Source organism: Hipposideros armiger, unplaced genomic scaffold (genome assembly GCF_001890085.2).
Source record: "Hipposideros armiger isolate ML-2016 unplaced genomic scaffold, ASM189008v1 scaffold_640, whole genome shotgun sequence".
Taxonomy (NCBI): domain Eukaryota; kingdom Metazoa; phylum Chordata; class Mammalia; order Chiroptera; family Hipposideridae; genus Hipposideros; species Hipposideros armiger.
Window position 1 is genome coordinate 926128 of NW_017731990.1, and position 26367 is coordinate 952494.

The window sequence follows — 26367 nt, forward strand, 5'->3', positions numbered from 1 at the left end:
CTGCCGTGAGTCGCCGGCAACGGCGTAGGCTGCAGCCCCTGTGGCAGTGGGTTGCCATGGGCTACCGTGTGTAGCCAGCAGCCAGCGTGAGTGGCTAGCAGCCGCAGTGAACGGTGGTCCAGAAGCTGGCAACTGATCTGCCTCGCCCGGGAAGAGCACAATGATGGTGCCAACTTGGGCCAGTGAAGCAACGTCCTCCACAACTACAACTAGACTGAAGAACAAAATGACAGCAACTTGTCTGCTCCCCTTCCCCCAATTCCCCAGCACTGTTCCCATCCCCCCAATTCCCCAATAAAAATCTTAAAAAAAAATGCAAAGAATGTATAAGAATAGTCAAAGGGTACAAACTTCTAGTTTTAAGATAAACAAGTGTTAGGGACACTGCTGTATTACATATATGAAAGTTGTAAAGATAGTAAATCTTAGAGGAATTTTCTTCCAAGGGAATTTTTTTTTCCTTTTTTTGTATCTTTATGAGATGTTGGATGTGAACTAGTTATTGTGGTAATCATTTCATTATATATGTAAGTCATATCATTATGCTGTAGACCTTAAACTTATACAGTGATGTATGTCAACTATATCTCAATAAAACTGGGGAAAATGAAAAATAAATCTTTAATGTTCTTTTACTTCACTCTCTCAGGTCCTTTTCCTCTATTGTCCTGTCTTTTCCACTGCCTCTTTCAACAACTTGTCTCCCAAAAAACTGCCCCCACAAACACACAAGTACAGTTTGCTACCTTCCCAGCTTTGTCTGTTTCCAACTGATTTCCTCTTGTCACCTCCTCAGCCACTTCCCCTGAGACATTTGTGGGGTCTCTGAGGTAATTCCTGCCTTCCTCAATCGCCAGGAAAGGAAGGGGGGAAGCGCACCATGTGCCAGTCCTTATCTTTCACAGGCATGATTTCCTAGCAAGAGTGCTGGAAAGAAGACATCATGTCTCTCTTTTACAGGAAGAGGGTCAGAGAATTTAAGCAATTTGTTCAAGTTTACAAAGCCAGTGAAGCAGACCTGAGATTTATACCCAGGTCTTTTCTTTTTCTTTGTTTTTTTTTTTAAAGATTTTTATTGGGAAATTGGGGGATGGTAACAGCACTTAGGAATTGGGGGAAGGGGAACAGAGAAGTTGCTGTCCTTTTGTTCTTCAGTCTAGTTGTGGAGGACGTTGCTTCACTGGCCCAAGTTGGCACCATCATTGTGCTCTTCCTGGGCGAGGCAGATCAGTCGCCGGTTTCTGGACGGCCGCTCACGGTGGCTGCTGGATACACACGGTAGCCCATGGCAATCCTCTGCAACAGGGGCTGCAGCCTACGCCGTTGCCAGCGACTCATGGCAGCCCAGCTCCAGGTTGAGCTGTTGTTCAGCATCTTAGCTGTGGAGGGCAGTGTCACTGGCCCTCATATGTGGGATCCGAACCGGGGCCCTCTGGCATCCCAAGCCAGCTCTTAACCAATGCGCCACTTGGCCGGCCCGCAGGTCTTTTCTGACCACACAGTTCATACATTCAAAATTTGTCAGTCTAGCAGTTATAGATTTCCTTGATTAGGATCCAATTTTATACAGCCAGTTTTACATTAGCCCCAAAACTCCATCCAGGCTAACCATCATACAGCTCTCTTGATTTTATGTCTTAAGGTAAGATGTACCTACTGGCTTGTAATACCCTTCCCTTCTGCTCCAAGCTTACCCATTCTTCAATGCTCACCATGTTCATTTTCTACAGGACATTTCTGAATCCTCCAGTTCCAGTTTTTCTCCTCCAAAACACTGGAGGACTTTGAAAAATAGTGTTCCTGTCCCTCCTCCACCATATATATCCAATTGCTCCTCCCCCTGAGATAAGTGGTTTCTGCAGCTGACAAGCAGGCTGAGCCTGGAAGAGGGGAGCAGGCCTTGGTCTGAGCTGGGTTAGATGGAGAAATTTGGCAGCTATTTCAAGCTTCTGACCCCTAGCCTGAACCAGAGACTGGAGACTAGCTGCACAGGGCCCTTGGACTAGTATTACTTGGCTCAGGGGAGATCTGTAGACCTCTGAAGGGAGAGGGATGGCACAAGCACATGTATGTGCTTCTGGGATGCCTGCTGGTCTTGGTCCTTCAGACAAGTGGAATACATGGGCTGCATCCACTCCATCCCTGAGGCTGAGGCCACTTTGCAGCCAACGTGACCTTCAGGATGGAGACAAGCTTCCTTTTGGTGTTTTGGTAGGAGCCTGCCACTTGCTGGACTTGTATGCCACCCACCTATGTGTCAGAGGCAAGGTAGATCTACCACTGGCTAGAGGGTCAGCATATCATGAACCCTAGCAGCTCAACCTGAGTTTTATCTAGAGTTGTGGTTCTCAAAGTATGGGCCAAGGACCAGCAGCATCAACATCACCAGGAAACGACTTAGAGATGCAGATTTTCTTGTGCTGCCCCAGTCCCACTGAATAAGAAACTCTGGGAGTGGCGTGACCAATATGGTTGAACAAACTTTCCAAGTGATTTTGATGCAAGCCAAAGTGTGAGTAGCTGTGCTGCTCGAAGTGCGGTCCATGGACCAGCAACACTGACATGACCGTGTTAGAAACGCAGATACTCAGGCCACACTCCAGGTCTTCTGAGTTTGAATTTACTTTTTAAAAAGGATCCCCACAAATATAAAAAACAAAATAAAATAAAAATAAACAAAAAAGATCCCCAGGTGATCCATATCATTGATATAGAATACAGTAAAACTTCCAATTAACTAGGGAAAAGTGGGAATATGGAGTAACTTGAACAAAACAGCAAAAATAAATTAGGAAAATGGAGGAAACATGAAATGAGACCAAGAGCATACATTAGGTAAGATAGCATGAATAAAATAGTTGTTATGCTTAATATGAATGGGCTAATTATTTCTGTTGAAAAATAGACTGGCAGGTTGGGTTAAATAACAAAGCCCATCATTATACTGTTGTTTTATTTTATTAATGCTTAAAGTGATTTAAAAAACAAAAAATAAAAAATAAAGGGATGGACAAAGAAATACCACAAACAAAGAGAAAACAGCAACCAATATAAATACCAGATAAGGCAGAATTTAAGCTTAAAAGCACCAGTGAAGATAAAGGTGAGGATTATATAGTGATAAAAAGTACCATTTACAAAAAATATATACCAGTCAGTCATAACCCTGTATGTTAGATAATATAGTAGCTAAATATATAAAGCAAAGTAGTAGAGCTACAAGGAGAAGTTCATTAAAATACAATTAAAAGTTAATATTTTAATATACTTTTTTCAGAATCAAAGTGATTCAGTGAACAGCAACAAAAAAATTAGTAGTAATGACAAACAGAAACTAAATAATACAATTATTAAACTGTATGTCTCCTGCTAGAAAGTATTGAGGAAAAATACTGACTTTTTTTATGTTTATGAATCATTTACATCTGGTCATGTTGGTTGCAAAAAAGCAAATATTTTTTTAAATGAGATTTTACAGGGTATATTCTCTGATAAAACTCAGAAATACGTAATAAAAGGTGATCGAAAAATCTCAAATACCTAAGAATAAAAAAAAATCCCACTTTGATAACACTGGGTCATAATGGAAATAAAAACAAAAATTAGAAATTATTTGAAAAGCAATGACAAGGAACACTATTCATGTCAAACCTATGGAAATCTCTGCGAGGAATATTTATAGCTTTAAATGACTTTGTCATTAAAGATAAAAGACTGAAATGTAAAGGTCATACTCACCTTTAAAAAATTAGTGAAGGAAAACCAAACAAAAATGGAAAAACTAAAATAGTAAGCAATGAAAATAATGAATGAGAAAGCAAATAAATAAATAAAATAGTAGAAAGGATATATGTAAACCTAATAATGTAGAACAACAGGAGCTTGACTAAAGGAAGCATACACAAGATAAGAAATGAGAAAGAGACAATCACAGATAACACATTAAAATTTTATAGCAAAATATTAGATTCAATGGCAACATTAAAAAAAACAAACTAGAGGGAATAAATGACTTTCTCGTGAGATATATAAACTAACAAAATTGACCCCAGAGGAAATACAAAACTTGAATATGTCATAGAATATTCATAGAAGACCAAAAGCCATTGAAGAGACTGGAAGAGGTTTAAAAAACTTATTATTTTAAAAATCACCAGGACTAGGAGGCCCATCTATCTGCCCATGTTCAGATCCCATTGGCAGTTGCGCCCCTTGGGGGCGCCCTTGAGCCAGAAGGCCCCATTTCCCTCCTTGGAGAACACTGCTCCTTCTTGTGGGCTCGGCTTCTGCCGTGGAGAGGGCAACCTTGCAGAACACCATGCAGATTCCTGTCTCAATTAAGATGTCTCTAGCTCCTAGTAACAGAATATTAACTGAAAAACATCATGAACTTGAAACGAGGACATAAGCTTACTTCTCTTAAGAAAAAAGTATGAACAATAAGATAATTTGTTATTTTAGGCAACTTTAATCAGGGGCAGGTTGAAGGGGTGGTTGATTCCGGGGTCTCAGCAATATCATCTGGAATCTAGCTTCCTTCTATTTCTCCACGCTGCTATTTATGCCACTAACTTCAAGCTAAGATTCGTTGCATGGTTGTTATAATATGGCTACCAGCACAAGTTGGTCCACATGTGTCCTTGCCCATGTACGGGATGCAAAGACCACTGGCTCTTTCCCCAGGCAACTTCAGCAAACCACATCTTACAGGTCTTTAGTCCAGTCACAGGTAAGGGCCATGGCTTTGATGAATCAATCATCCTAGGAGGGACTGTTAGAGAGCCTGCTACTATGTCCACTTCAGTCCTCACCTCATCTCCCCAGTTGATCAGTGAGGAAATCCAGCACAAACCCCCCAGGAATGCCCAACAGAAATAAAAGTCATCACAAACAGAAACATTAACCCTTTGATAAAGGAGATCCCTTTATTTTTTACTGTAGTTCATCTTGATTAGTTACTTGTTTGTGAAAAGACTTCCCTCTTGCATTCTTTCATTTTATGGTGGGCATGAGACGAGCAGAGCATTATTTCAAATTCTCTTACTAGAATGGATTATATTCATTGCCCGTTGTCACCACAGTGGCCAGATGCCATTCTACTATACTTAATTCAAAGGTTATTGCTATTGACATGTTTCGGAGGTGAGCTAAAAGTTTCTATGCATCCATATTTTAATTGGTTTAGTTCAAGTGTTTGGCTGCATATGTTAAAGAAAACCAAAGCTGGTCACTAATTAAAGGTGGTACTTTTTTTAGTAACTACTGCAGTAGGGGGAAAGGACTTCAGTAGAGAGGTGGGGGTTTAACAATGTCAGGGAAGTGGAAAGTTATCAAAAGCAGGTGGGATTTGGTCAGTGTGGTTAGGCCATCTGGGTTTGCTAATTGGCTCTTATGAAAGTGAGGCTTCTACCCTCCCACGGAGACTGGGAAATAGGGGTCCTATTTTGTCAGTCTTGAGCTTTCCCGGTAGGAACTTAAGGGGGGACAGGTTGTCTCATGGACTTGCCTTGAACTGTTAGAAGCCATGCTAGTGTTTGTTCAATATCTTAAAGGGTGGTGGATGGGTGAAATTGTGATGAGAATAAAAAACAGTTTAAAGAAGTCATGCTACAATAATGATCTTTTTTTTTTTTAAAGATTTTATTGGGGAATTGGGGGAGGGGAACAGCGTTGGGGAATCAGAGAACGGGAACAGACAAGTTGCTGTCTTTTTGTTCTTCGGTCTAGTTGTGGAGGACATCACTTCACTGGCCCATGTTGGCACCATCATTGTGCTCTTCCTGTGTGAGGCAGATTGGTCGTCGATCACTGGATGGCCGCTCACGGCAGCTCTTGGCAGCTCACGCCAGCTGCTGGCCACTCACTCCAGCTGCCAGCCACGCACTGTAGCTTAAGGCAGCCCACTCAGCAGGGGCTGCAGCCCACGCCGTCGCCAGCAACTCACGGCAGCCCAGCTCCAGGTAGGGCCGCTGTTCACCATCTCAACTGCAGAGGGCACAGTGTCACTGGCCCTTATGTAGGATCCCAACCAGGGCCCTGCTGCTCAGAGCAGGTGTCCTAAGCCAACTCCCAACCAATGCGCCACTCGGCAGGCCCTACAATAATGATCTTAATATTACAGCTGTTACCATATGATTGCTTTTTGTCACTAAATTTATAATTTCATTTACCAATATAAAGTCCAATTAGTACTACGTATTGAACTTTTTAATTGAGCCTAGGACCAACTGCCTCAGTAACTTCTGAAGACCTTGCTAAGTAACAGCATAATAGGTACATAAGGAATTCCAAAGGATGGCCCTGAGTCAGCCACCTGGAACAACTTTTTCAAAATGAAGGAACAAAGTTTTGTGGGTGCATAACTTAAATCATCAACGTTTCGGTGGTGATAGAAAATCAAAGAGTTAGTTACAAAGGCCTACAAATAGGCACTTGAAAAAGTAAGTAGGGGGTGGAAATTTTTAGCTTCATGAATCCTGTCATTGTAGAAAAATTATTGAAATATCTGGCAATAAATGATCTATGTTCTCTCTGGAGCTGTTAAAAGATTATGTGCCGAATTAGTTATCAGAATGTTTTCCCAACACACATACACTCTTTGGAAATATGAATGTGAAAATGTGAAAACCTTCATAAAGCTGACAAAAATGAAAAGCAATTCTAGAGAAATTGCCCATCATTCATTCATTATTGGTTGTAAAATGGTTTTATCTTTGCAATTACAAGAAGCACTGCATGGAATAATATGCAATAGGGAAATGGAATAAATGTTTCGCTAAATCAGACATTTTCCCCTGGCGAGGTTGGTTCTGTGCTGTGTGCTGAAGGTCAAGCAGGAAAAAAAAAAATCAACTTATTACAGATCACCTTTGGGCTTAGATGATGCCAGCAAATCTGGGTGAAAATGGTAGAAAACAATTCTAGATAGGAATTTACAAACCCATGCTCAAATATTTAGTGCCTGGAATAGAGTAGGCATTTAGAAAATAAATATGAGTATTCAGTGGAGTTTTCAAATGTGTGTTCGGGCCACATGTGACTAAAATATCTAAGATATTGAGTAATATTTACATTTCAACCAGTTGGATCAACCCATATAAGCATCTTTTTCAAAGAGATGACAAAAGGAAACAAGCCAGCATATTCAGTTACAAAGCAACCATATTATCAATGCCATCCTTCCTCACTGTTATACAGAAGTGTTTAATTTAATTGGGTGCTCCCAACACCAAATCCCTGCTCTAAGAAACATAGCTGAAACCAAAGAAAGAAGCAAGAATGCCTTCTGAAGCTCCTGGAGTAAAAGCTAGCAGGTTTAGGATCTTTAGCATAGAAGAAACACCCTGAGTCCAAATCAAAGCTTATTTAATCTCATTTAGCACAGGACTTAAATAATACTGTTATCTGGTTTCTATGCCAACAGGTTAGAAGGGTTTTATACAATGCTAATTTCCTGGGTAGAATTTTAAAGCAGTCATGCTTTCAGAAATACTAGGTCTCACTTTGGAACCTGTTTACTTTTATCCTCCATCCTGTTTCAGGACTACTTCCTCCCACTCCAGTTGACCCCTTTGTATAATTATTTACAGCTCTATCTCCTTTTTTAGGGTAGGTGCTTACTATGTCTGATTAATATTTGTATTCCTCTTTCCTTCAAAATCTTTCCCAAAACCTTGCATACTGTAGGCATACAATAAATGCTCGTTAAACATAATGAATCCAATATAGAGAATTAGAAGAGTTGATGTCTTGTTGGAAGCAGCTAGATCACATATGGCTGTTGACAGTGTAGAAAGAAACTAAAATCAAAGGACCGACACATGAGAAAGCTCAGCCATCTGAGGGCATTCAATGTAGGGACCAAACGCTCCACACATCTCATGAGCCCCAGGGAACTGCAAGGAGACTCAGAAGGATCCAGTACTCGATGGTCAGAATGGCCACACTGAGTCATCAGGTTTAAATGAGGAGCTGTGTGATCAGTTTACGGGCTGGGGAGGGGGACGAGATACCATTTTTCATTGATCAAATTGGCAAAGATGTTTTCTTAAGATAAAATCAGGTGCTGGTGAGGGCACAGCAAAATGGGTATGCTTCTAACCTGTTGGATGGTGGAAACAGTTCAAGAAAAAAGTTTTAAAAACAATGCAAGACACTTGCAATGACATATGACACAAGTTTGTTCATTGAAGTATTTACACTCATTATGAGAAACTGCCCATCAAGAGAGAAATATTGTCCCACAAATATTTTCATAGTTACATCAGAATAGTTCAACATAATGTAAATATATACATGTGCATAAGAAAAGGTCGCATGGGGATTCACTAACATAGGAACAGTTGTTGGTACTAAGAATTTTACTGATATTATCTCATTTAATCCCCACAATAATTCTGTGAAGTAGATGCAATTATTCTCCTTTCACATAGTGAGAAGCTGAGGCTTCGAGAGGTCAAGTGACTTTTTCAAGATCATAGCTAGTAAGTAATGAAAGAGTGTCAAATCCAAGCAGACCAGCTCTCGACGTTCTTCACCAAGACTGGCAAACGACTATAATCAAGGCAATGTGTGCTAAGATGGAGGTAAATGCAATGTTATTGGAGCACTTAGGACATATTTCTGACCCATAGTGAGTGGAGGAAGGCTTCCTAGAGGAGGTGTTATTTTCACAGAATAGAATGTGCATAGGCGTTGGGTCTAAGATAGGTGCTAAAAAGTGTGTGTGCTAAAGAAGCCACATGTGCCTCTGCTCAGAGGTCTGAGAGATAATGGCACACTCAGGCATGTGGTTCCCTGCAGCTGGAGCAAGGGTATGAGGGGACACGATAGCCCAGGGAGCAAGGCTGGGGCCTTATTACAAAGGGACGTTTTTATCTCATCCAATACTACTGTGCAAAATGAGACTCTTTCTTTCAGTTTTGCATGGCTGGGTAAGCAAAAGGGTTAAGCAGGTTTTAAAAATCCTATTTCTGTTTGACTGATTACTGCCATGGCAACCCAGTAGCAGCCAACACTTGTCAAGGCCTCTTCTTTGGATACAATAATAAACAGTGATAAAACATTACTTCAAGGTTTCATATTTTTGCCATCAGTTAAAATTCTGTTCTTGGCTATGGCGAAGACTTCTTGAAATCACACCCCCCTCCAAAAGAAAGTGAAATATATTTTAAATAATGTCCTAGAAATACATAAAGTATTTCTATATGTATATAAAGTATATAAAGTATATACTTTAAGAATTTGAAGCCCTTTCCATTTTAGGCCCTTGAAAGGGCCCAAAACCTTTATCAACATGGAGAATTCTGAAAGGGCTTTCTCCTTCCTAAGTATAAAGACTTGACAAAAGGTAAACAATGACGCTGCACTTTGTAGCTTCACGAAGCATTTAGCCTCATTATGTCTGTAATGATTTCTGCAGAGGCGAATAGCCATCCTCTCACCCTTCCTTTCACTTTTAACTCTAGCTGAGAGGAGTGGAGTCTCATAATCATTGCTCTGTGACAGCTGTGTGATGGGTGGGAACTTGTTTCTAAACAGCGGTTCTCAACCTGTGGGTCGCAACCCCTTTGGGGGTCGAACAACCCTTTCACAGGGATCGCCTAAGACCATCGGAAAACAAAAAGATATTTACATTACAATTCATAACAGTAGCAAAATTACAGTTATAGAGTAGCAACAAAAATAATTTTACGGTTGGGGGTCACCACAACATGAGGAACTGGTATTAAGGGGTCATGGCATTAGGAAGGTTGAGAACCGCTGTAAAACAATCCACAAATATTTAGATTTGGTACCGCTCTCAAAGCCACTATCATCTCAAGCAGCATCTTCAAAGAGGCAATTTCTTAGAGTAACTAACTGAAAGCTTCTCAGATTGGAGAGGAGGCCCAGCTGGATTCAAATCTCAGCTCCCACTCCTAGCAGCTTCCCCCTCATCCCTTATCTAACCCCCAGAAGCGCAGTTTCCAGCTTTGTAAAATGAGATTTATACGCCTTCTTTGCAGTACAGCTGGAAGGACGGGAGATAATGAATGTAAATATGGCACACAATATGTGTTCAACAACTGGTAGCTACTATTATTTATTCAGGGTCACAAACTCAAATGATAAGTCAGATAGATAACAAAACACTGTGAAATGGCCTACGCAAAAAGTTTGCAACCCCCAATTTCTGTATCAATTCCTAGACACACCATTTTTACATCTCTAAAATTGGGACGTCTTACAGTATATGATGTGTCATCGTTCAATTGGCAATGACTTTCTCTTATGATAGATTATAAAATGATGGGGCATCTCACAGCAGAGGAAGTCTTAGATGAAACAGGGGAGTCCCTTTCAACATAGGGAGCAATTCACTTTGGTAATAGGCCAACAGATAAATGATGCAGCCAAACCCTACTCTTATTCAATAAATCTCTTGACAGATAAGGTTCATGGCAAGTACCCATCTCACCTTTCTGAGCTATTGCAACCTGGCAACACATCTGTTCCTAGGAGAAGATACATCAGAATCATCTATCTTCTCAGCCTCCTATGTGATCCACACCATCTGGTGCCCCCTTTCCCTGCTTCCTCAGCTGTCCTTGTCTCATCACATGTGCTGCTGCTAAAAACTAAACAAAACAAAAAGGCTTAGTTTGAGATTTTCAAAGCTGTTTCTAAAACGAAACCGGGCAAGAATGTAATGATGAATGTAATTTTCTGGACTTGTAGAAATATGTTGATCACAGCAGCAAGGTCTTACTGATGAGGAAGTAGGAAGATACACACACACACACACACACACACACACACACACACACTCTTATAGGTAACAGAATCGAATCAGATTACAAAGTGGGTTAGGAGGCACTTGCCTGGAGAACCAATCTATAAGGATGTTAAAATATTAGTGGCATAAATCAGAACTATAATACCAGCTAAATCAGGTTTTTGACAGCAACTCTACATGGTGGCTGAAACACAAGTTGGTCTTGTTTCCACTAAAGAAGATACTGACTTCTAGGAGAAATAGATAAAAACGAAAAAAAGCTCCCTATAGGAGTTAATCCTATTTCAAATGAGTATTTTTGTGTGGCACATAAGCAAATCACTTAACAGAGTTATGGAATCAAACACCAACTAAGATCCTGTGCCTGAAATTATAATAGTATGTGTGATCAGTAAGTTGAAATAACTGTCAAGAACTACCAAGAACCTGAGATTTTGCCCTCCTTGCAAGCTAAAACGTTAGCCTGCCATTGTTTTCATTGAGTGCTAGAAGATGACCCAAGTCTGCAGGGTCAGATAATTTGGAACAAAGGACAGCCAGTGCTTCGCTTAAAAGATATGTAGAAATGTGAGAGACCCTGGAGAACTGTCTCCCAATAATGAGACATAGTGAAATACAGCGTAGTATAGTAGTTCCCATCCCACCAAACAAACATATTGAACAGAATATTGAGACATATACTGAAAGAAAATTAGTATGAAGAAACAGAGTATTAGACTGCTGCTGGAAGTTCACATGGTCCCTCTCTAGCCTGGAACAGCGCAGGCTAAGTCTTCTCTTGGGAATAAACCTGAATGAAAAGGCCAATGCATGGAGAATAAATTAGGACAAAGGAAACAAAGAATAGTTCTTTTTCCTCTTTTTTTTCAGAGTCATACATATTATATATTTCATAATTCAGAGGAAAAGATAATAAAAGTGGATGCTTAAAAGTAGTTGGAGAACTCTTAGTCTAAAGGTAATCCAAGGGTTCAAAGTTCAGTTGTGAAGCGTTAAATTTTTTCCTTGTTCAACATAGATAGATTTTCCTTTCTTTTGTCTATATGTAGCTGTTCCTTGTCCTCATGCTTGAAGGACTTCATTAGGAGATAAAGAAAGTTACCAGATTGGAGATGAATGGAACTTGAATTATCTAAAATTTACATGTAAAACTGATTGGAACATTTTGTATAAAATTTTAAAGTGTGTAATTCAGTTATAACTTTTATTTTTACATTCTAAGCATTTTTTTTCTTTTCCTAGAACTAATACATTTGATTACAGCCCTCTATGTAATAATCATTTTCTTAATAACTTTTACTAACTGGCAGCCAAATGTTCTTTTAGAAGATAAAATTAATATAATACTATTAACTCATATGCAAACATTCAAATTCTCCAATTGTCTTCTTTCTGGTACATAATTCAATCCAGGATCCCACATTGCATGTTGTTTTAATGTTTCTTTAGGCTATTCCAACCTGAAACAATTCCTCAGTTTTCCTTTATTTTCCATGACCTTGTTATTTTGAAGAGTCCTTCGGTTTGAGTTGGTTTGATGTTTTCTAATGATTATACATAGGTTACATATTTTTGGCCAGAAAACTACAGAAATGATATTCTGCCCTTCTAAGTGCAGCATATCAGGAGGTACATATGTCAATATGTCCCATAATTGGTGATGTTGACTTCGATCGTTTGGTTAAGGTGATGTCTACCAGGTTTCTCCACTATAAAGCTATGATTTTTTCCCACTGTAACTAAGAAGTTGTGTGGAGATAATTTGAGACTGTACAAAAATCCTATTTCTCATCATAGTTTTGCCCACTAATTTTGGCATCTGCTGATGTTGCTAGCCTGCTACAGTTATCACTGTTGTGTTTAGCAAAGAGTGATTTTCTACTTCCTTCATTCCTGCAGCTTACCAATTGGAATTCTACTGTAAAGAAGAAGTGAATAATTATTCAATTAATTATTTCTATTGGTACAAACTCATGAGTATTTATTTTACTTATTTTCTTACTCACTGTGTCTCATATTTGAACCTTGGGAGCTCCTGTATTCTTTTGACATGTCCCCATCACATTTCTTAGTGCGTCCTTGTTTTCAGATACCACAAAAATGGTCCAGGCTAATCTTTTACTTTCCTTCTCTAGCCTTGGAATCAGCCATTTCTCCAAGGAGCCTGCTTCCTTTCATTAGAGAATGATGTTTAGAAACCAAGATCCGTGGGTACCAGCTATGCTTATCATTATTGGGGTGTCATGGCTTCCAGGCCCTTTCAGCAAACAAAGCTAGGAAATATATGTAAGTATACACACATATACATACACATATCTATTATATCTATCTATCATCTATATATCATATCTATCTATCTCTCTATCATCTATCATCTACCTATGTATCTATCATCACCATGATTCACATTGATATCTCTGATTTTAATCCAACACACGACAGGGTTCATTGTAATCTCCTCCTTTCCTTATTTATAACTTCTTTCTCTGTTATTAAGAAACCTGGCTCTCATTACTCACAATCTACTTATTTATTTGCACCATCCTATAATGCACCTAAAGTAGCTTCAGAGTTGCTAACCTATACCTCCATGAAAAACAAATTTACTAATTCAAATAAAATATTTCTGTATGGTTCTTTTTGTTTTTAGCCTTACAGCATGCAAAGGTTAATTCTATGTGTTAATTTGACTGGGCCATGGGATGCCCAGATATTTGGCTAAACATTATTTCTAGGTGTGTCTGTGAGAGTTTTTCTGGATGAGACTAACATTTGAATCAATAGACTGAATAATGCAGATGGCCCTCCCCAATGTGGAGGGCAAATGCAATTTGTGAAAGGCCTGAATAGAATAAAAAACAATTTTCTCTCTGCTAGACTGCCATTGAGCTAGGACATCCATTTTCTCCAGCCTTCAAACTTAGACGAGAACTTATACCATTAGTTCTCCTGGTTCTCAGGCCTTTGGGCTCAGACTAGAACTATACCATAGGCTGTCCTGAGTGTCCAGCCTGTCAGCTGCAGATGCTAGGGCTTTGCGGCGTCCATAACTGTGTGAGCCAATTCCTTATAATAAATCATAGATAGATAGATGATGATAGATGATAGATAGATAGATAGATAGATAGATAGGTAGATAGATATACACCACATGGTTTAAATGTCTATATCTACATTTATATCTATATCTATCCCATTGGTTCTATTTCTCTAGAGAACCCAGATTAGTAATACACAGCATGTAGTCAAAAGACTATTTTCCAGAATTATTTAGGTTAATCCTTTCTGTTTTTCTTTTTCCTTTTTAAAGTTGCAGAAAAGGAGTTTATTGGGAGAAAAAATACATTTCAAAGAAACAGAAGTGGGCCTGAGCAGTAGTGCAGAGCATGGCTTAAGGGCCATTATTAGAAAAGAAAGTGCACTCCAAAGAGTTCGGAGCAGGCCGAGCAAAGGAAGCTCGGAAGGCCGTTAATGCTTTCTTTTGGTCACGATGTTCATTTGTAGCTGTCCATTTGTTACCATTTACGTTTTTTAAAAAACTTAAGTCTGATCATATCTTCACAAAACCCTCCAGGACTTAACATCTTACTCCAAATCAAATTAGAAGTCCTTCCATGGTCTAAGCCCTGCATGATCTGGCCTCTTCATGCCTCTCTGACCTCATCTCCTTACCACGTGACCCCTTGTTTACCGCAGTCCAGTCACACTGGCATCCTTACCGTTCCTTCAACATCCCATCCATGCTTTCATCTTAGTGACTCTGTGCTTGCTCTTTCCCAGGTATCAGCTTTATTTCCTTCAGGCTTCTGTTCAAGAGGCACCTTATGTATTTATTTCATCTGTCTTAGTTACAAGAATGTTAAGTTCCATGAGGGCTTTGTTCTGTTTACTACCATATTCCCCGACCTAGAACAGTACCTGGAACTTAGTAGGAACTTATATATATATATATATTTATTGTTGAATGTTTGTTGAATTAACCTGCCTCCTATTTCTTTAAGAAAATGTCTTCCATGTTTTAGATGTCAATGATAAGTTTCAATTTGCTAACAAGTTGCCGGCATAAGGACTGACAATCTGTATTTCTTCCTTGAATGCATATGACAGTAGCTGTGTAAGTACAGTATGTGATTCAGTCTTTTTCATTGGAATGTTTGCCTTCAATATACTCCTCCACAGCTCTTCCAATAGCTGCCTTTTTCTCCTAAATGCTCTACAATGAACATGTATTATTTTTATAATCAGAAAAAAAGCAGGCCGGCCGAGTGGCGCATTGGTTAAGAGCTGGCTTGGGATGCCAGCTCTGAGCAGCAGGGTCCCGGTTTGGATCCCACATTAGGGCCAGTGATGCTGCACCCTCTACAGCTAAGATGGTGAACAATAGCTCAACCTGGAGCTGGGCTGCTGTGAGTTGCCAGTGACGGTGTAGGCTGCAGTGAAGCTGCAGTGGGCTGCCATAAACTACTGTGAGTGGCTAGCAGCCGGCATGAGAGGCCCGCAGCCAGCGTGAGCTGCCAAGAGCTGCCATGAATGGCCATCCAGTGGCCGGCAACCGATCTGCCTCACCCGAGAAGAGCGCAATGATAATACCAACATAACACCAATGATGATACCAGTGAAGTGACATCCTCCACAACTAGACTGAAGAACAAAAGGACAGCAACTTGTCTGTTCCCCTTCCCCGATTCCCCAATGCTGTTCCCCTCTCCAATTCCCCAATAAAATTTTGGAAAAAAAAGCAAATCTATGACAACAACAAGCTCCTATGTTAAAGTGTAAATCCTCGTTGTAGAATTATTGTGATACCTTCCTCACTCCTCATTCTCCTAAGGAATCTTTCATGTTGACAGGCTCCAGAATCAACTTCTAAAGTCTCTGTCGGAAAAAATGATCATGAAGCATATTTGCACCTACAGATAACCCATCCACCATTGTGTAAGCCAGCTGTAAAAAGACAGCCATCCCAAATCATTGAATAGGGAGAGGCAGAATAAGGAAATAATAGAACTCAGAAAATGTGAGGCAACTATTATGTGGCTTCTCGGGGAACTTGACAAAAGGACAGAGAAGTGTGAAGAAAAAAAGAATTGAGCTCTGATGGGGGCAAGGGGGTCAACGTCTCTTCCTGAATTTAAACACAGTGAAGGTGGTGGGGGTTGGAAAAACTTGGGAGGGAAACACTGAAGATTTAAGTGATGTGTATTGTCAGGTCTAGGTTAGGGTGTTTGAAAGCCAGGTACAAAATACCGAATTCTGAAAGCAATGGAGTGATTTCTAAACTGAGAAATAATAGCTAGAAAGTTGTTTCCACCAGTCGAGAGCACAGGTTTATTTTTGTAAATGAAAAGACTGGGAATAGCCAAAGAGATTGCTAGATTGATGGAATCCACTGGGGAAGAGTCTCGGCAACTCTATTGCCCAGTGGCATTTTACCAGACATGTGGACAATGGAAAATGAACTAGGTGAGGGAAGACACAAAAGGACATCAAGTCCTAATTTGATAAAATCTTATGGGATAAGGGGAAGTCTCTTAAGGGTGACAAATGTTGAACACAGCTGTGGTCCCTGGTGACGGAGATATGTCTGATATTTAATGGACTCTGGTCAGCAGCACCAGAATCTGGCCAACGGGGTCAGCACATCCGAATAAATGATGAATACAGTTGTGAAATAAAGGGTGTTTCCTTCCTAAAGTAGAGGGCTTTCCTCTGTGGAGGGCACCTGGACAAAAAGTGGGAAGATAAAGCTTATAGGAGCATCAAACATGGCTCTTTAGGCCTTTGTGGTTTTCCTGCTAGGAATCAATTAACTCCAGGAAATTAAGGCAACAAATGACCCCTGGAATCCCCCATGAGGACTAGAGATTTTAGAAGCTGTGGAGAGTCGTCTCTGATGTGTTATTCTACCTGTGAATTTGTTGCAGCAGACACCTTTGGTTTTCTACCCAATAGCAATTCCCTACTCCCTCTCTTCTCACAGACTCTGAATTTGTTCTAGTGTTTATACTTTCCAAAGAAACCATGGGCTATAGGGAATGCAGGCTCCATTCCCAGTGCCAGGTGTTAAAATTTGATTATAGTAACCTAATGGAGAAAAACTCACTCTTTGCCAGTGACTGGCTTAGGAAGAAGCAGATTTGGCCATCTGGACAGAAGGGAGGCTCCTTAGGGTAAGGGTGAAATTCAGGGACTCAGTAACACAGTTAGACTTAGCTAGTTTGCAGTTTGACTCATCACATAGCTCATTATCTTGCTACCTGTAATTAGACTCAATTTGTTTGTAGTTTGATCCATCCTGAGATGTTTTCTCTCTGTTTCTCCTCCTCCTGATTAACTGAAGAACTCTGTTTGTTCCCTTTTTCAAGCCTACCCATACCTCGTTAATTAACAAACATTCTAACCTGAAAAGAGCAGCTTCTTTAATCCTCAGGCACCCTGGTTCACAACTCCCTAGCAGTTTTTCCGCAATTCCCTAGCAGCTAAGGACAATGGGATTTAAGATAACATTGAGGCCGATCTCTACCTGAGGCCCCGGAAGCCCCCAGCAGATGACTTCTCAAGTATTAGCCCTGAGGCCCGCTTTCCTTTGTTCTTTCCCATTTACCTGCCTATAAAACCTCTTAATAATTTTGGCTCCGGGAAGGTGATGAGTTTGCCATCTTCCCTAGCTGCCGGCATCTAGAATAAAGGACTCTTTTCTCCTTACCAACCCTCGTCATTTTAGTGTTTTAGGCTCTTGGGGCGGCAAGCGGCACCGAACCTGAGTTTGGTAACAGTAGGGGAGGCTTCTGGGAAAAGCTTCTTAGCTCTTTGAAAGAGACACAAGGACAAATCCATTTTTGTGTCTAGAGTGGAGTGTGAAGATGTGATGCCTGGACCTGCTGCAGCCAATTTTTCACCAGAAGGAAAACTAGCCAACGTGCTCAGGATGGAGAAGCAGACGCAAGAACCTGAGTTCTTGGTGATGTTGTCAAGGTGCTTAATTAAATAACTAGGACTGTACAACCTTGGGGCTTCCTGTTATGTGAGATAAAAAATTCATAAGCTCTTGCAGCCATTCTGAGTTGCGTTTTCTGTTACCTGAGTTGTACTTATTTCATTTTCTTACTCTTGAAGTGAAATTTGAATGTACTAACAATAAAATCCTTACATCAGAGTAGATGACTGAGCTATACTAAAGCCTCTCTCACTTTCACTCTGTGGGAGGTCCTCCAAAGAGGGGAGGGTATGACACTCTCAGAATGCTAAAGGGCCCCAAGTAGAGACAGGGAGCTTCCTCCCATCATAGCTAGGATCACAGGCAAACTTTCAAGGTTCTGGCAACCCACTGCATTAGTGAAAATGCCCGTTGGCTCAGAGGATTGCTATATGGACTAAATTTAGAAATTGGTTCTTAGGCTAACATTTGGGCTAGTTCTGCCTCTGTGTTACCTCTCGCTGTGCTCTGATATCTTCAGGATGCCCAAGCACACCTCTGCTGTGCAGTAAAAGATTAGCTGACCAGATGACAGGTGCTCAAACCTCACACATTTTAAAGAAAGGACTGGCCTTAACCGGCTCCTGGGAAATAACCTCAGAGCCCTTAGAATATCCTTCTTGATAAGAGTGTCTTTGTATAACTGAGAACTTGGGTTATGTCAGGTAATTTATGGTAACAATGTGATTTATGGTAAACACGTGTTTTGTTTGCCTGGGGCCCTAAGCCACACACTGTATTACCATGTTTCCCCGAAAATAAGACCTAGCCAGAGAAGAAGCCGTAGCATGATTCCTCCAGGATATGAAGAACATGCACCCCTCACATGAGGGTTTTATGACCTGTTTCAGGGAGAAGGGTGCCTTTTCCACAAACTCCTTCAGCTTAAAATATTCAGTATGCCAAGGTGCCATATTCTGGCACCTAAAATCATGTTATGGTTTATTTTCTGACTAGGTCTTTTTTTTCTGGGAAACAGGGTAGTTTGACCTCTGGAGGCCTGGAGACCCAGTAATTAAGGTCAGTCATTCAGGTGTCCCATGCCTACATGACTGACCTTCCAAAACAACCCTGGACGCCAAGTCTCAGGGAGCTCCCTGGTTGACAATGATACTTTGTATCAGTTATCACACATTGCTGCTGGGAGAATTAAGCACTGCCTGCACAACACTGGGAGAGGACAACTGGAAGCTCGTGCCTGATTTCTTCTGGACTTTGCCCTACACCTCTGCCTTCACTGATTTTAATCTATAGACTTTCACTGTAACCAACCATCACCATGTGTGTAACAGCTTTCCTGAGTTCTGTGAGTGAATCATCGAACCTGAAGCTGATCTAGGGGCTCCCCAATAGGCCCATTACACAGAAACCTTTGTTGGAATCTCTTATATTCTTTCTAAAGTCACATATCAACTCAATATTATTCTGGGTCAATCAGCCAGCTAGAAAGACTTGGGACTTGAAAGACTTGGATTCTTATTATAGCTCCGTGACACGGTAGTGGTGGGGACTAGGAGAAGTCACAGGTTTCCTCTAAACTCCCTTCTTTTGCCAAATGGGACAATATCTGCTCTACAACAATGGATGATGCATCAGATAAAGCATGTGAAAAAACTTAGAAAGCTCTATGTATTTTTAATTATTAAGTGTTATAGACACTTTTCAAACTTGACACAAAAGTGGCATATTAATAGCTAACACTGAGTGCTGAATTTGTGCACGTACTTTATGTGGTTCATTTAATCTCCATTCTCTTGTCGGCCTCACACTATATCCTACCCAGAAACGTTGTGAGGAGGAAATGAAACAACTTTCCTAAGGCTCTATAACTGGTAAAGAGCAAAATCAGAGCTCAAGCTGTAGTCTTATGATTGCATCAAGCACTCAGCCATTTTACAATGCAATTCCATCCTTTTAAGTATCTCAGCCTCATAAGCATGAAGCACTTTTGAGATGTGTAGCCTGTCATCTGAGAGTACCAAGAATAATGTCTTAGAAACTATCCTTCGATCAAGGCCATTTTAGGAAAGGCACCAGTTTTACCTAAGAAGGTTTTGTTTTGTTGTGTTGTGTTTTGTGTCAGGATATTCAGCAAGTAAACATACCTTGACACAGTTAGGGACACAGCAGTCATACACATACAAGAGGAGGGGGACTCACTGCTCTTGCTCTCTCCCCATGCTCACCCAGTGTATTTGGGCAGATTTTCCTTTTTGCATGCAATAACCGCAATTCTGAGTAGGGGGAAAATCCCTTATATCACCCATCAAATATGTGAAGCATTTTCTACAGCCTTCTGAAATAACTGATATCTCGGTTGTGTTTTCTGTGTGGGTCAAGATGAAGACAGTCTATCATTTCATTTCAATGATGAAATGAAGAGAGAGGTTTTGGGTACAGATATTAACGCATAAAACAGAGTTGAAAGTGACAACGTATTTTGCTGTCCCTGACACCTGGATATACATTTCTTGGCAGTCCAAGATGCCAGGGGCATAAGAGACTCAATAATATAGGTCAAGAGAACTTGGGTTTTCAAACCCACATTTGTATCAGAATTATAAACAGATGAATGTGAAAACTCTGTACTTATTTCAAATGTATTATAGATTTGTTCTGAAATCTGTGCTTTGCTGCATTATGTATCTACAGTGTCATAAGGCAGATTTCAACGATCATGATAATATAGCAGAAGCAGAACAGTGTTCTTTCTCAGAAAACATCAATGCATTATTGAAAATCTGGATTATTTGATAAGCAAAATTCCTTATTAGTATGCAGTCACATATGCAAGATGGTCTTTGAATCCTGTGAGCTTATTCAGAAGGAAACAATCAGAAATGAAATGTTTCTGTTGAAGTTGAGGTTTTCAAACCCCTGTCAGGATGAGTTTTGACCAGCTTTTGGATAACAAAAGTAGCAACTTCAATACACATACCACACACAGAATCTCACTTTCCATATCTTCCCCTCCTGAAACAGGGTGTGGTTGGGACCCCACAAAAGAGGTCTTGCAATGTCCCTAGCCTACCTCTCCCTTTCCTCGAGCTTAACAATTGATCAACACCCTCCCTGCGGTTTGAACTTGGAATGTCCCCTGTCCCAGTTCCTGAGTTTGGAATGTCCCCTGTCCCAGTTCCCTGCTTTAGATAATTACCCTGAAACTTATGCTTGCTTACTGATCACAATACCCCATGCTTACTGATCACAATCTTTATGGCCTAGCAATCTTTCCAGGTTACTGTCATCCCTGCTCCTGGGTTGATGATCTCAAAGGGGAGTCCCATCACCAGAGGGGAGGCTCCATGCAGACCCCCGGAACGCTCACGTAGCCTCTGGAGGAACGCCCAGGTTTTCCTTTCAATACCCCAAGCTGGACTGAGAATGCAAGGCAGTTTGATTTTTTTTTTAAGATTTTTTTTTAATTGGGGAATTGGGGGATGGGAACAGTGTTGAAGAATTGGGGGAAGAGGAACAGACAAGATGCTGTCATTTTGTTCTTCAGTCTAGTTGTGGAGGACGTTGCTTCACTGGCCCAAGTTGGCACCATCATTGCACTCTTCCTGGGCGAGGCAGATCAGTCGCCGGCTTCTGGACGGCCACTCACTGAGGCTGCTGGCCACTCACGCTGGCTGCTGGCTACACACGGTAGCCCATGGCAGCCCACTGCAGCAGGGGCTGCAGCCTACGCCGTTGCCAGCGACTCATGGCAGCCCAGCTCCAAGTTGAACTGTTGTTCAGCATCTTAGCTGTGGAGGGTAGTGTCACTGGCCCTCATATGTGGGATCCAAACAGGGGCCCTCTGGTGTCCCAAGCCAGCTCTTAACCAACGCGCCACTTGGCCGGCCCCGCAAGGCAGTTTTTGAAGGTGTTAACCCACTGCCTTTTCAGACCACCGGAGCTCTGATAATAAACTTTTATTCTATGACCCAACTCCTGTGATGGTCTATTGGCTGAGTGGCACAGGCCGCATGAGCCCTGGACTCATTTGGGCTCCGGTTTCACTCCCACATCAAACACACATGTACAAAGTACACACCATACACATAAACATCATAAAACATACACACATACTACATAAAGCATATCACACACTCACCATATATAACATACCACATGTATACCTTCCCCTCTCCACTAAGCACAGATAAGTATACCTTGGTTTGTGAGCATAATTCGTTCCGGAAACAAACTACCGTATTTGCCGGCGTATAAGACGATTTTTTGGCCCTGAAAAATATGCCTCCAAGTGGGGGGTCGTCTTATACGCAAGGTACACTTCAGATAGACTGCCCATAGGGCTTGCCCCGTGCCATAGTGGCCTCCCGATGCCCGCCCACTTCATTCCACATACCGTTAAGGCATCAGCAGCGCTGCTGGGTGTATGCTCGGCTGTTATGCGATTTTGCTGTTATGCGATTTTACCACACTCGCAAAATCGCACACAGCCGACCATATAACAAACTCTGTATTTTGAGTGGAAATGTTAGGGGGTCGTCTTATACGCCGAGTCGTCTTATACGCCGGCAAATACGGTACTCATATTGCAAGACATCGCTCGTTTACCAAGTTAAAATGTATTAGAAATGTTTGCTCATCTTGCAAAACTCTCACTAACCAAGTTACTCGCAATCCCAGGTTTTACTGTACTATACACACACACATCACATCACACGTACATTCCCTCTCACACCAAGCACACTACACTGCCCCTCCCCTACTTCTCACAAATGTGATCTGGCCACCGGCTGCCTCCCAACCTAATTTCCAACCCTGTCCCCATGTTTACTGTACTTCAGCTATCCCCTCTCTCTTGCCGTTTCTTGAACACACCAAGCACACTCTTGTCTTTGTCGAATTTCTCTATCCCTGGATAGACACATGGCATACTCAGCTTTCCTCAGAGAGCCCTTCGCTGACCCCCTCTCCCGGGGAGCCGCAGATCACTCATTCTGGGTTGTCTGCCCCTCCCATGGCTCTCCAGACTGGCCTTAGTTATCTACACTCTGAATCTCAACTACAAGATGTGAATCGTCCTAGAAATCATCTAATCTAGTCTAATGCCCTTATTTTGCAGACAACAGCATGGGAACCTCAAAAAGAGAAGTAACTTGTCCAAGGTTACATGAATATTCATTCATCCATTCAGCCAATATTGAGTCAGCTCCTTTGTGCCAGATGCTATTCTAGGTACTAGGTATCAGAAGGGTACCAAAAGGACAAGGAAACTTACATTCTATTCAGGAAGACAGGTAATAAAAGAATGCGTGGTGTAATGTTAGGTAGTGATTAATGCTAAAAAAAAAAAAAAAAAGCAGGGAGGAAAAAGGAGCCAGAAGTAAGAAAGAGCCAGGAATAGTTGAGAAACATTATCTCAAAGGCACATGGAGATGCAGTCTGTTGGAAATTATCCAGATGTTAAAACATTTGTTCATTGAAGATGGTAGCCAGATGGCAGGCTAACCTCTGAAAGTAGGTTTAGCAAAAGGTTCCTTTGGACTTGAAAAGGAGGCACGGTTTCTGAATCTAGGTCAAGGCGGGGAGACTATAAAAGACCCTTAAATGGCATAATGACTTTCACTGTAGCAATAATTGTAGTTAAGATAATGGTGAAATCTGGGCTGAATCCATTTACAACTTGGTGTATAATGAACCATCGTAGAGTTTAGATACTCTTGTTAATGTTAGTTACTGATAGTGGCTAGAGATTACCTGAAACGCAGGAGCACACAGAATCTTCTGAGAAAATAATCAACAGTCTAAAAGTGGGAGCAAGGCTACTGAAAGTTAGGAAGTCAAAGGTGGTCATGCACAAGACAAGACCAAAATCAGACTACTCATCTAGGGAGGCTGCAATCTACAATTATTCTGGAAAGACAAAAGTCCACTGGTGTCATCATGAGATGAGGCCAGGTAATATAAAAGCTAAAAAAGGCAGACCAGATCTGGAAAAAAACCCCAAGAAACAGCAACTCCTGAGAAAATAACTGACCAGGAGCTCAGAGACTCCTTTTATCTCCTCATACTGGAGGTTCTTTCTAAGAGGCAGGCACCAATGGAAACATCTGAGTGTATGGGTGCATGCATGTGTGTGTGTGTAAAAGAGATGGAAGAGTAGACATATAATTTGGGGGAGTCCCTACTGTTTAACAATATGTTCTGTCTGTCATGTTTGGTACAATTAACCTAACTCTTCATCTTTTTAAGGAAAGAATTCTCCTAGACATGCAGGGTTTCTTTTTGTTTGCTTTTTTGTTTTTTATTGGGGAACAGTGTGTTTCTCCAGGACCCATCAGCTCCAAGTCGAGTACTTGTTTCAATCTAGTTGTGGAGGGTGCATCTCAGTGGCCCTTGTGGGGATCGAATCAGCAACCTTGGCGTTATGAGCACTGTGCTCTAACCACCTGAGCTGGCTGGCCGCCCCAAGAATTCTCCTAGAAATGGTAGCCTGGGCTTTTATGCTATGTTAACCTCCAGAATGAGGGCTGTTTCTCAGTTCAACAGGACCGTTTACTGGAAATCTCAACAAAATAGGCCATTTGCACTTAAATAATAAGGCCCTCTTCAGTGACAAGGTTGAGTGTTTACGAATAAAATTTCAAATCTCTAAAGTGGCTAAAACCTCTCAGCTTCAACATAAACATCTCTGGGTACAATGTACATTTTGGGACTACAGAATCCTTGTAATATTTAAGCATTGAAAAGATTCCGTTTGGGGACTATGTTGACACACAAGATGATGGCCTTCTGTTACCACTACCCTGCTGGCTTCCACTACAAAGATCAAACAGAATTTAGACGCTCTATTGTTTGGCTTCAAGACCAGAAAATCAGACACTACAAGATTGAAGACAGAGATGCAATTTAAGAAAATCACAGCAGTGACTGGCCCAAGTTCTTTGAAAAGTATCTCAGAGAAACAGTTAATTGTCCTTTTAAGATTGAAAATCCGTGAGAAGCAACTGACTGGCTTTCCGGTTTAGCTGTTAGACCTGAATACAGAGATAATGCTGAAAAATACAAGGACCTGGTACCTGATAATACAAAAAATGCTGGCAATGCAGCTAAAAATGCAGAGCTGTTGATCAATCTGGGTGTAAATAATCCTGGTTTTAAGGCTGGTGTAATGGCTTTGGCTAACCTGCAGATTCAGCCTCCTGATGATCATCACCTGGTAATGCTGACGAGGCCATTCGCATTTTGGTCCAGGAGCCCTGACACAGGATGCAGTTGCTAAAGCAAATCAAACAAAAGAGGGCCTGCATGTTGCTTTAGACAAACATGTTCTTGGTTTTGACATAGGAGATGCGGTTCTTAATGAAGCTGTTCAATTTCTGCGATTGTTGCATATAGAAGAGGTCAGAAAGCTACATACCAAAATTAATGAAGCCATAAATAATAGCTGTTCAGGCAATTATTGTTGATCCAAAGACAGACTGGGGAAAGTTGGAAGATGAACATTTTAGGATTTCAGCCTTTCACCTGCTTAGTATTTGGGAATCATGTACACTCTGGCATAAAATTTGTTTGGAAATCAAATGTCACATTTTCGAGGGAAGAATCCCAGAAAATTGACTATGTTCTGGAGATTTATCATCATCGCTTTTTCTTTAATAAAGTTTACAAAAGTGTGTGTGTGGGGGGAAGATTCCTGTTTTAAAAGACAACAAAGCTTTCCCTAAATGTTTAGAAATTAGAATAGGAATATTTTAGAAATACTTCTTATATAGAAATCTATCTAATAACATTCCTGTAGGTCTTACTTTATATAACTTAAATAATATATTTCCTATAACATATAAATAATTTTTGCAAAGGACTGCCTTGGACTTGATGATTCCAATTCTAATCATTCCTGCGTTTGCAGACCTGTATTGACCATGATAAAATAAGAAGCTAAAATGTGCAAATTTAATCAAAGCATGTCATTGTTTAAATATGAAGGAATTAGAATGAAATTAAGGCTATGTTTATACCCACTTCATGGGAAAGTTTTATGTTAGGTTTTGTAATCAGTACCACAATCTTTCACAAGTTGGAGAACAACCAGGAAGCCAATGAGACACTGCTGAACGTAATAGACAAATATGTTACTTTCCAACATTAAAGACATTAAGAGTGCTGTCTGGTTTGCAAAATGCTTTACCATGAGCTCTTTTAATTCATAAAACAACCTATTTGATAGGTAGAAGTGTTATTATTTTCATTTTATAAATGAGAAAACTGAGACACAGAGAACCTGAGGGAATTACCCAAGGCTAAGTGACAGAGACAAGTCTAGAATCCATGTCTCCTGACCCTAATTGTGATGTCCTTTCTATTACATGCTTCTCATGCCTTGTCTTCTCATATAAGTTGACATTATTTTAACTTAAAAAGTTGCTCCATACTATTGTGTGGTGATGCTGAGATGCTCAAAATGGAACTTAACTAACTGAGTGGCACGTTGGTTAAGAGTTGGCTTGGGAAGCCAGCTCTGAGCAGCAGGGCCCAGGTTCGGATCCCACATGAGGGCCAGTGACGCTGCTCCCTCTGCAGCTAAGATGGTGAACAACAGCTCGACCTGGAGTTGGGCTGCCATGAATCGCTGGTGACGGTGTAGGCTGCAGTGGAG

General features: G+C 40.9%; 1 protein-coding gene and 1 pseudogene across 8 annotated transcripts in view; one reads left to right on the plus strand and one right to left on the minus strand.

Moving 5' to 3' along the window:
• Positions 1-26367, minus strand: part of PCED1B (PC-esterase domain containing 1B) — a 146070-nt gene that overhangs the window by 55740 nt on the left and 63963 nt on the right. The window lies entirely within an intron of this gene.
• The window catches only part of LOC109372514 (UPF0568 protein C14orf166 pseudogene), a 65666-nt pseudogene continuing 63791 nt past the window's right edge, over positions 24493-26367 (plus strand).